Below are 9,198 nucleotides of genomic sequence, written 5' to 3'. Positions count from 1 at the left end.
TATATGTCTGCATATGTATCATTGTCACAATTATGTTCTGTCTTGTCTGCACCTGTTCTTGTTATCACTGATTACTTAACCTTCATCCACCTGTGTCTAGTATATAATATATTAATATATATAGATTAATATAAAAATTTATCTTATCATATTTTTAACCAAAGTTACAGCTTCAAGGCTGCATTTATTTGATCAAAAATAGTAACAAAACAGTATTACTGTCACACACACTTTTTATTTGTTCTTAGTTTCTGTTTTCATGGACTTTCGGTTTGTTTTCATTAGTCATGTGTTTCTTTGTCTTAGATTTCTGCAAGTCATCTGTTGTCATGGACACTCATCTAATCATCATCTGTTCCTTAAAGGGTTAGTTCACCCAAAAATGAAAATGATGTCATTAATGACTCACCCTCATGTCGCTCCAAGCCCGTGAGACCTCCGTTCATCTTCAGAACACAGTTTAAGATATTTTAGATTTAGTCCGAGAGTTTTCTGTCCCTCCATTGAAAATGTATGTACGGTATACTGTCCTTGTCCAGAAAGGAAATAAAGACATCATCAAAGTAGTCCATGTGACATCAGTGGGTTAGTTAAAATGTTTTGAAGCATCGGAAATACATTTTGGTCCAAAAACAACAAAAACTACGACTTTATTCAGCATTGTATTGTCTTCCGGTTCTTTTGGGGATCCGCGTTTACGAGTCCGCAGTGACGCTGATGACGTAAGGCGCTGCTGACGTGTATCTGGTGCGTCCGTGTATTCGGGTTCAAACAAATATGGCTGGGCAAAAAAACGCAAGTCTTCCTCTGTGTGGAAATCCTTAGACATGTTTGTGAAGATTGTTTTGTTTCCAGCGTGCGTCTCCCTCAGACTGTAAACGAATCTCGGGGCCCACCAGACACACGTCAGCAGCGTCTTACGTCAGCAGCGTCACTGAACGCGGATCCCCAACAGAACCGGAAGACAATACAATGCTGAATAAAGTCGTAGTTTTTGTTATTTTTGGACCAAAATGTATTTCCGATGCTTCAAAACATTCTAACTAACCCACTGATGTCACATGGACTACTATGATGATGTTTTTATTTCCTTTCTGGACAAGGACAGTATACCGTTCATAGATTTTCAATGGAGGGACAGAAAGCTCTCGGACTAAATCTAAAATATCTTAAACTGTGTTCTGAAGATGAACGGAGGTCTTACGGGCTTGGAGCAACATGAGGGTGAGTCATTAATGACATCATTTTCATTTTTGGGTGAACTAACCCTTTAACATTTCATTATCTCTGTGTATTTAGTTCCTCTGTTTTCAGTCTTTGTTTGGCAGTGGTTGTATGTGTTTCTGTTGTTTCTGTTTCTGTCACTGTTTTGTCTTTGCGCTTGCTTTTGGATTAAACCACGTATATATTTTGAAACTGCCTTCTTCAGTCTGCTTCATCAGGTGACAGATACTATAAATGTTATTACAAATACAAATAATTGTTTTATATTTGAATATAGATTATAAAAAGTAAATAAGTTCTTCTTTTAACAAAATATCTTCCATTTTAATCAATTGTGTGTATTTGTCAAAGATGAATTTCCAGCATCATTACTCCAATCTTCAGTGTCATATGATCCTTCATCATTCTAATATGCTGTTTTAGAAGTTCAATAAACATTTATTATTAATATCAACGTTTAAAACAGTTATGCTGCTTAATATGTGTGTAGAAGCACACGCACACGCACACGAAAAGTTACTTTGAAAAGTATGCATTACAATTGTGTTACTCCCTTAAAAAGTAACTAATTGCGTTAGTTTTTTTTAGAAAAGTAATGCGTTGAGTTACTTTTTTCCCCACTTGGGCTGGCCTTGTTTTTATTTTTTTTATAACAAAAAATGTTTTTGGGCAAATGTAAAGACCCTTTCACACCAAAAGTGAAATAATAAGCCTCAGGTTGAAGAAAGCTGCTGCAGAAAAAAGTTTAACACTTACTTTACCTATAAAAAAAATCTATAGTCATTTTTGCTTATGGTTTAACTGAATCATCGAAGGTCAGAAGCAAGTACATTGGTCAATAAAGTGAGATGTTTTATTTAACATATTCAGCTATTGGTGGTTTGCATTCTGCGTTTCACTGATTTTATTCATTTTGAGGAATATTGAACCTTTTTTGTGCAAGGGAGATGAGTAGGCCTAAATGCACGCTCACATTTATTCTAGAACAAAAATGTATGTTTTGTCTCAACATGGGGACAAGAGGGCTGTCAGTCAATAAATGTGAAAACAAAGTAACTTGCGTTACTTATAAAAAAGTTTTTTTTTTAAGTAACTCAGATATTTTGTTGTAAATTTTGAAAGTACTGCGTTACTACTAGTTATTTGAAAAAGTAATCAGATTACGTAACTCAGGTTACTTGTAATGAGTTATAACACTGTATGTGTAAGTATATATATATTAGATATTATGAAATTAATACATATGAAAGTAATATTACAATTACACTTACTCAAATGGTGTGTGATGACATTTCAGGACATTCGTAATAACCTAAATTTGTCAAATGAAGTGCATATACTTCATTCTTTGCTCAGCGAGTATGCAGTGAACAGCTAGTGCAGTGAATCTGTAGAAAAATGAGACCATAATGCTTGCACAACAGAAAAAACAGGCTCTTATGATTGATTAATCCCTCCTGCCAGCACTGCCACAGGTGATTTCTGGGGGGATTGTGTTTTCACATGGCAGTTTGCTTCAGATTTAAAGTAATTAAAAATGTCCATTAAAAATGAGAGGCTGATTGCATTTTTTGGGGGGTTTGAGTATGCGAATGTGTGTCCACATGTATTTTAAAGGCAGATGTGCTTGAATCGGAATGTGTATAAAGCCCACCTTGCTCATCCTGTCCACAACAGCTGCGGCCAAATGAACTTCGCTAATGCAATTACAGAGCAGCTGTTGCATCCAGATAACACAAAGGTGTGTGTGTGTGTGTGTGTGTGTGTGTGTGTGTGTGTGTGTGTGTGTGTGTGTGTGTGTGTGTGTGTGTGTGTGTGTGTGTGTGTGTGTGTGTGTGTGTGTGCGTGTGCGTGTGCGTGTGCGTGTGTGTGTGTGTGTGTGTGTGCGTGTGTGTGTGTGTGTGTGTGTCTGTGTGTGTGTCTGTGTGTGTGTGTGTGTACACCGGTGGAGACATCAGTATACATAACTGAGCAAGCTGCCGCCCCAACAGGGCTGAAATTGGATTAGTGTCAGCCTTGATAAGACGAAGGACAGTAAAGGGAAGAGTGAGAAATTGAAGAAAAGAGCATTGACAGTAGTATTTTCATTTCCAGATCAGGTGGCTGAAGGTATAAAGGCACTGCTATGGTGCTCCAGTGCAGTAAATGGAATATTCATGCACTGATTGCTTCCTTATCTCTCTCTCTCTCTCTCTCTCTCTCTCTCTCTCTCTCTCTCTCTCTCTCTCTCTCTCTCTCTCTCTCTCTCTCTCTCTCTCTCTCTCTCTCTCTCTCTCTCTCTCTCTCTCTCTCTCTCTCTCTCTCTCTCTCTGTCTGAATTTCTTTCTTTTCACTTCTTATCCTTCCTTCATTGTGCTAGCTGTCATTCAGACACTGTAATCTTATTGTGTTCCTGCCTATGGCTCAGATCTGTGAGATCTGCTGTATAGCAGGCCCAAAGGGAGGTGCCAGCCAACACTGTAGTATTGGCTTTTGGTTAGGCTGAGGACGTCTTCTTGGTGTTTAAGGCCTAGCTTTGCAAGCATCATGTATTCTCAGCTGCCTCTTTGCTGGAAAGTCCAGGTTTTACAAATAAATTAAAATGCCAATATTAATGTTACTCATTGCCAAGGACCTGAAATGTCTTCCATTGTATTGACAATGTGTCATCTGATTCTCAAAGAGAGTAAAACTGCTACTCTAAATACTTTTAGTTCTTTCAAGGTGAAATGTGACACTTCTAAGTCAACAGTACCAAAATGAATCAATAGAGTGCTGCAGGGATGACGTATTTTTGTAGGCCAAAACCCAGAAACTAATAAGCATTTTGGCAGTTCCAGTTCCTTCGAAGTCAATGTTTTTTTAGGAAAAATTAAATAAGGTCTGGGATGTAAGCTTAAGATATTTTTACATTCATGATATAAAATACATCAGTAATAACCACTTGTAATTTTTGAAAGCTTTTACGTGTCTTGAAAAAGATGGTTACTAACATCATCATACCAAACATGTAAACACATCTTAGTCTGCTTTTACATCCGTGTTGTGTTTATAATTGCACTCTTGCAAACTATTCTAACTCAAACTTTCAGGTAAAATATTTTTAAATAAAGACTGAAAGAATTGTCGGATGGTTTATGGTGACGGTGTAGTTTGTTAATAGGCTTCTTTATCTTTTCTTTTTTACTTCTGCCGATTGTATTTAGGCATCAAATTTCACAAAAGCTGTATTCATTTGTGAAGACTTTTCTTGATGAAAAAACTGTATAAAATGCATAAACTTTTGTTAGTCACAGATCTTATTTTCTGCAATAATCCAAAAACCAATGAAGAATTTTCCAGTGGTTTTTGGATTATTGCAGAAAAAAAGGTTTTGTCAAAGGAGCCAGGGTGATGATGACTGACTGAGAATGGGATATTACTAACAATTCAATAAACAAAATGTTAGTAATATTCCCAGTTGCTTACTATTTTTGCTCCACCAAAGGAAATATTTCTGACAGTAGTAGCCTATCCGAGCAACACTCAGTAGTAAAGTTTACTTCTTGAATGAATTAAATTCAATGTCTCGATCTTTATGAGTGATTAATTTAAAACACTTTTTTATGAATCGGTTAAATTAATCATTTAATGATTCAGTCACTTGTTACCACCTATTGGCGTGCAACCAAGAGTCACCAGAAGAAAATAATCACCACCACTAAAGTTCTACACCTTTCAATCAGAACTACAAAAAAAGTATTTTTCTTAGGCTCTCATGCAGCATCACCCAATATATGCCACTTGCAAAGAGATACAAACCAATACATGTTTAATGGGCAGCTCAAACTGCTGACAAAGGTATGAGACTCTCTCCCCTGAAAATCTATATTTCTCAAATAATTATTATGGTAAGCTGATTATGTGGATTTACGAAAGCCTTTCCCTGTGAAGTGCATTTTAGGTTAGAGGGAGAGATACAGGGCGAATAACTTCAGTGCATAAAAAGATTCATCACTCTGCTCACAGCTGATTGGCTCATGTTTGTTTGAGATCTGTGATCTAGAATATAACCTGCCCCAGAGCAGGTAATGAACCCTGGTATCAACATACCCACCTTTGTAGCTACAAAAATCAAGGGCTGGCTCAGCAAAAGTGATAGTGTTTCTGTTCGATTTGTCAAAGCTTCTTACATCAAATATGATTTCACTGAGAGTTAGGTTACCCAAACAACGTGTTTTTAAAGTCTATGATGAGCTTTGATTTTTAGTTTGAGAAATACCAGTAGGCCCTAAATAATTAAATGAGAGTCTGGACTTAGAGCCTTTTGTACATTCATCCAGCTTTAAGGGGCATAAGAATAATAAAATATAGAATTTGGTGTTCCAGTACAACTGTAAGGTTTCCTTAGATGTAATTACATCGTTTACTTCTAAAATATCTATAGAAATATCCTCTAATCTTACAGGTATAAACAAAACTTAATTGAAGAAGTCATTGCAGAGTCTGAACTTTAAAATTGTAAACAGGTCTAAAATAACACTGCTTACTCATATGAACCTTTTAAAAAATTACTGAGTTGATCTTTATATATCAATCTTCCATTAATATAGAAGTTCTCTCCTATAATTGAAAGTGCAATTGAAAGCACAGACCATATGACATATTAGTAAAGTGATTTTATTAGAAGCTGTCTGCTACATGTCAATGTCATCAATCTGATATCCATCAACCCTAAGAAACAAGCTGACTTGATATGTTATGGCGATATAAATCAAAAGCATGTCTGTTTTACATCCTTCTAAAAGCCTGCAAAGCAAATGTCAAGGTCACACCAACCTCTCTGAATCAATATCAATAATTTCATTAAAAGCACAAGATGAATCGTCTTTGCTTCACTGGGGCTTTGCAGTTGCATCCCTAAATGGTAAAATGGTGCACTCCTAAAGCTCAACATTACTGGAAGATCAATCCATGAATATGAAACAGGCATTTGGCTTCAGAGCTAGAAGTGAAGTGAAGTGATCATAGACATTTTAACTGCTTGTGTGGTTAGACATGAACCCTTGTGGCCGAATAAAATTATGCTATTGATAGACAAGAACGTTAAGGTCTCTGTGAGAATTGTGGATTGAGAGGGGGGAAAGAAAGAGGAGAAATAGGAAACAGACGCAGACGGGTATTCAGAATTCAGCTATGGGGCATAATAGCTTCGGGCTTGTCTGCCAAGAAATTTCCATTTCCACAACGTGTGAATTATCCACATTGCCTTTGTATGGTCACGTTCCTATTAAATAAGCTGCAGACTCAATCCTATCTACAGGGACCACACAAATGATTTGCCAAATAGTGAGTTCATATTTGAAAATGTGGCAATATTTCCGTGAACTCATTCTGGTGGTAAATACGCACACTCATTGAATTAACATTTATGAGTGAATACATTTTAGATATGATGATGGTATTTGCATTCTTCACCACAGACTGGTCCTGAAAGTATCTGGCCTTATTATGCATAAAATCCATCAGTGTCAGACCACAGGATGTGCTGCCATGTACATGCATTTACAATATTTTTTGACTGTATTGTAAACACGATTCATCCATCATTCAGCAGTGGACAAGCAGCACACATTGCAGGCCGACAAACATAAAAGCATGTCATTATATACAAGCACACAAGTTCACAGTACCAGCTGTATGCTGGAGATGTTTGAAGGAGTTTTAAATTTAAATTATTCCATCTTTCTTATTTTATTACTTACGAAACAACAAATCAATAAAACATCTTATGCAATTCTTTAACCTGCCATAGGAATAAAACAGCAATTCTGCAGAGGTTTTCAGAGCATTGGCTTTGGAACCATATAAGCATGTCGTCCTCCCACACATCCATGCACACGAATTCACATATGCTGCATTCAACACACACACACACCACATCATAGTTCCTCTGAGAGCTCCTGATTTGCCTCACAGATATACTGACATGGGATTTTCGAAAGATTTCAGCATGAAGCTGAAATGCTAATGCAAACAAATGATCGAGGTATTTGTTATGCATAATCCTCAGAGGAAAGAGTAAAAGTAACTCAGATGAAAAAGAGGGAAGGTTCTGGAGACAATCTCTATATTCATTTGAATATAAGGGAGGTCAGGGCTAGTTGTCACAGATTTTACTTAATATTTTGCAGGGTAGGTTTATGTTTGAATTTTAATTTTAGAATAGACATCCCTAAAAACCGTGAGTAGTCATAACTAACCACTGCTATTATAATAATAGCTGGTTATTATACTCATAATTTCAAATGGAATTGAAGAATACCATTGAACAATTTAAAATTGGCATTGAAATGAATTTGAAAATATTATCTAAACGTACAATGTTCTTTTTTCTCTATATATGTGTTCTATAGCCTATATATACTGTGTTCTCTTGTGTACTCAAACGGCTAGGGCTACTGCAAAAAATAGGTTGTGAGTTTTGAACAAGGTGTTTAAAAACAAAATCTAACATTGTGATAGCTCTTGTGATACCCCTGATCTCAGTCATGTTTATCACAGGCATTGTGTCCTACTGTAACATATTGTAGGCTACACTCATGCATAGGCCTGAATGAAGGGGATTTAGTGATCAATCAATCAGCTTGGTGAAATTAGGTAGCCTATGGCTAGGCTACATCTTCGTGTGTCTGTGACCAGCTTGATGACTACTGAAAATAAGTTGACCATAAAAAAGAAAAGCTGAACTTTAGTTCACAAAATATTGTTTTTGTTACTGCATTTAGTTATTTTTTTATGTAATGTGTATTTAACCAGGAAAAGAGTAACCAGGACATAAATTTACACTTGATATATAGGCTATACAAAAAAAATGCATAAACTTTTGTTAGTCGCAGATCTTATTTTCTGCGATAGTGTGTGTGTGTGTGTGTGTGTGTGTGTGTGTGTGTGTGTGTGTGTGCGCGCGCGCGCGCGTGTGTGTGTGTGTGTGTGTGTGTGTGTGTGTGTGTGTGTGCGCGCGCGTGCGTGTGTGTGTGCGTGCGTGCGTGATTTGTGAGGACACAAATGTGTATAATGACATGGGTATTACACTGGTATTACAACTTGAATGTGATTTAATGAGGACATTGAGTCCTCATATTTCAAATGGCTTTAAAAACATACAAAGCAGTGTTTTATTAAAAATGTAAAAATGTAGAATGTCTCCTGTGATGGGTAGGTTTAGTGATAGGGGCAGTGTAAGGGGATAGAATATACAGTTTGTCCAGGATAAAAACCATTAGGCCTATGGAATGTCCTCACAAATATATAGGATACATATGATGTAAGTCATTTATTTTTGTTTCAAAGCAGTGACAATAAGTCGTTTGAAAGTAAAGGGCAACAGCCTAGTCATTTTGCTGCTTTCAGCACCGAGTCAATAGCGTTACGACGCTGTGTCAACAGTGGCCCCTAGCGGATATTGAGAGTAATGCACAAAAAGAAGTCGTATTTTGAAGAGAGAAGGGTTAATAATTTGTAAGTTTTATTTACTTATTTAATCTTTTATTTACTTTAAAGTTATTTAAAATCCGCGAATGAACAATGGAACAATTTATTCACTTAATTTATCCACCATGGATAATCACAGTTTTTCTTTTAAAGCACTATCAAACAAGTAATAAACAAGCTGCTAAATAGCAGCTTAATAAGCCTAATAAATCGTTCTTAAGGAAACTCTATAGGTTTTTACAATGGTTAACTGATGATTAGCTCAGTACAAACAATAGAAGTCAATAGCAAGTCTTTCATAATAGAAAAACATATGTGTAAGATTTGTTTGAAAGTCGGTTCATTAATAGACTAAAAATATCTCATTTCACACATAAAAATGGCAAAACTTTAGGGTTAAGGTTAATTTATAGCGTGTTGTTTAGCACTGTCACAAACATACCCCTGCTCTCTTGTTTTAGTCCATGTGGCCATTGTACTGACAGAAATTAGTATGAAGTGCTTCAGGTGCCAAAATCAGGT

Source organism: Siphateles boraxobius, unplaced genomic scaffold (assembly GCF_051911475.1).
Source record: "Siphateles boraxobius isolate OS27281-9 unplaced genomic scaffold, OSU_SipBor_1 12, whole genome shotgun sequence".
Lineage (NCBI taxonomy): Eukaryota > Metazoa > Chordata > Actinopteri > Cypriniformes > Leuciscidae > Siphateles > Siphateles boraxobius.
The sequence above is the reverse complement of the archived record's forward strand: the minus strand, read 5'-3'. Positions refer to the sequence as shown.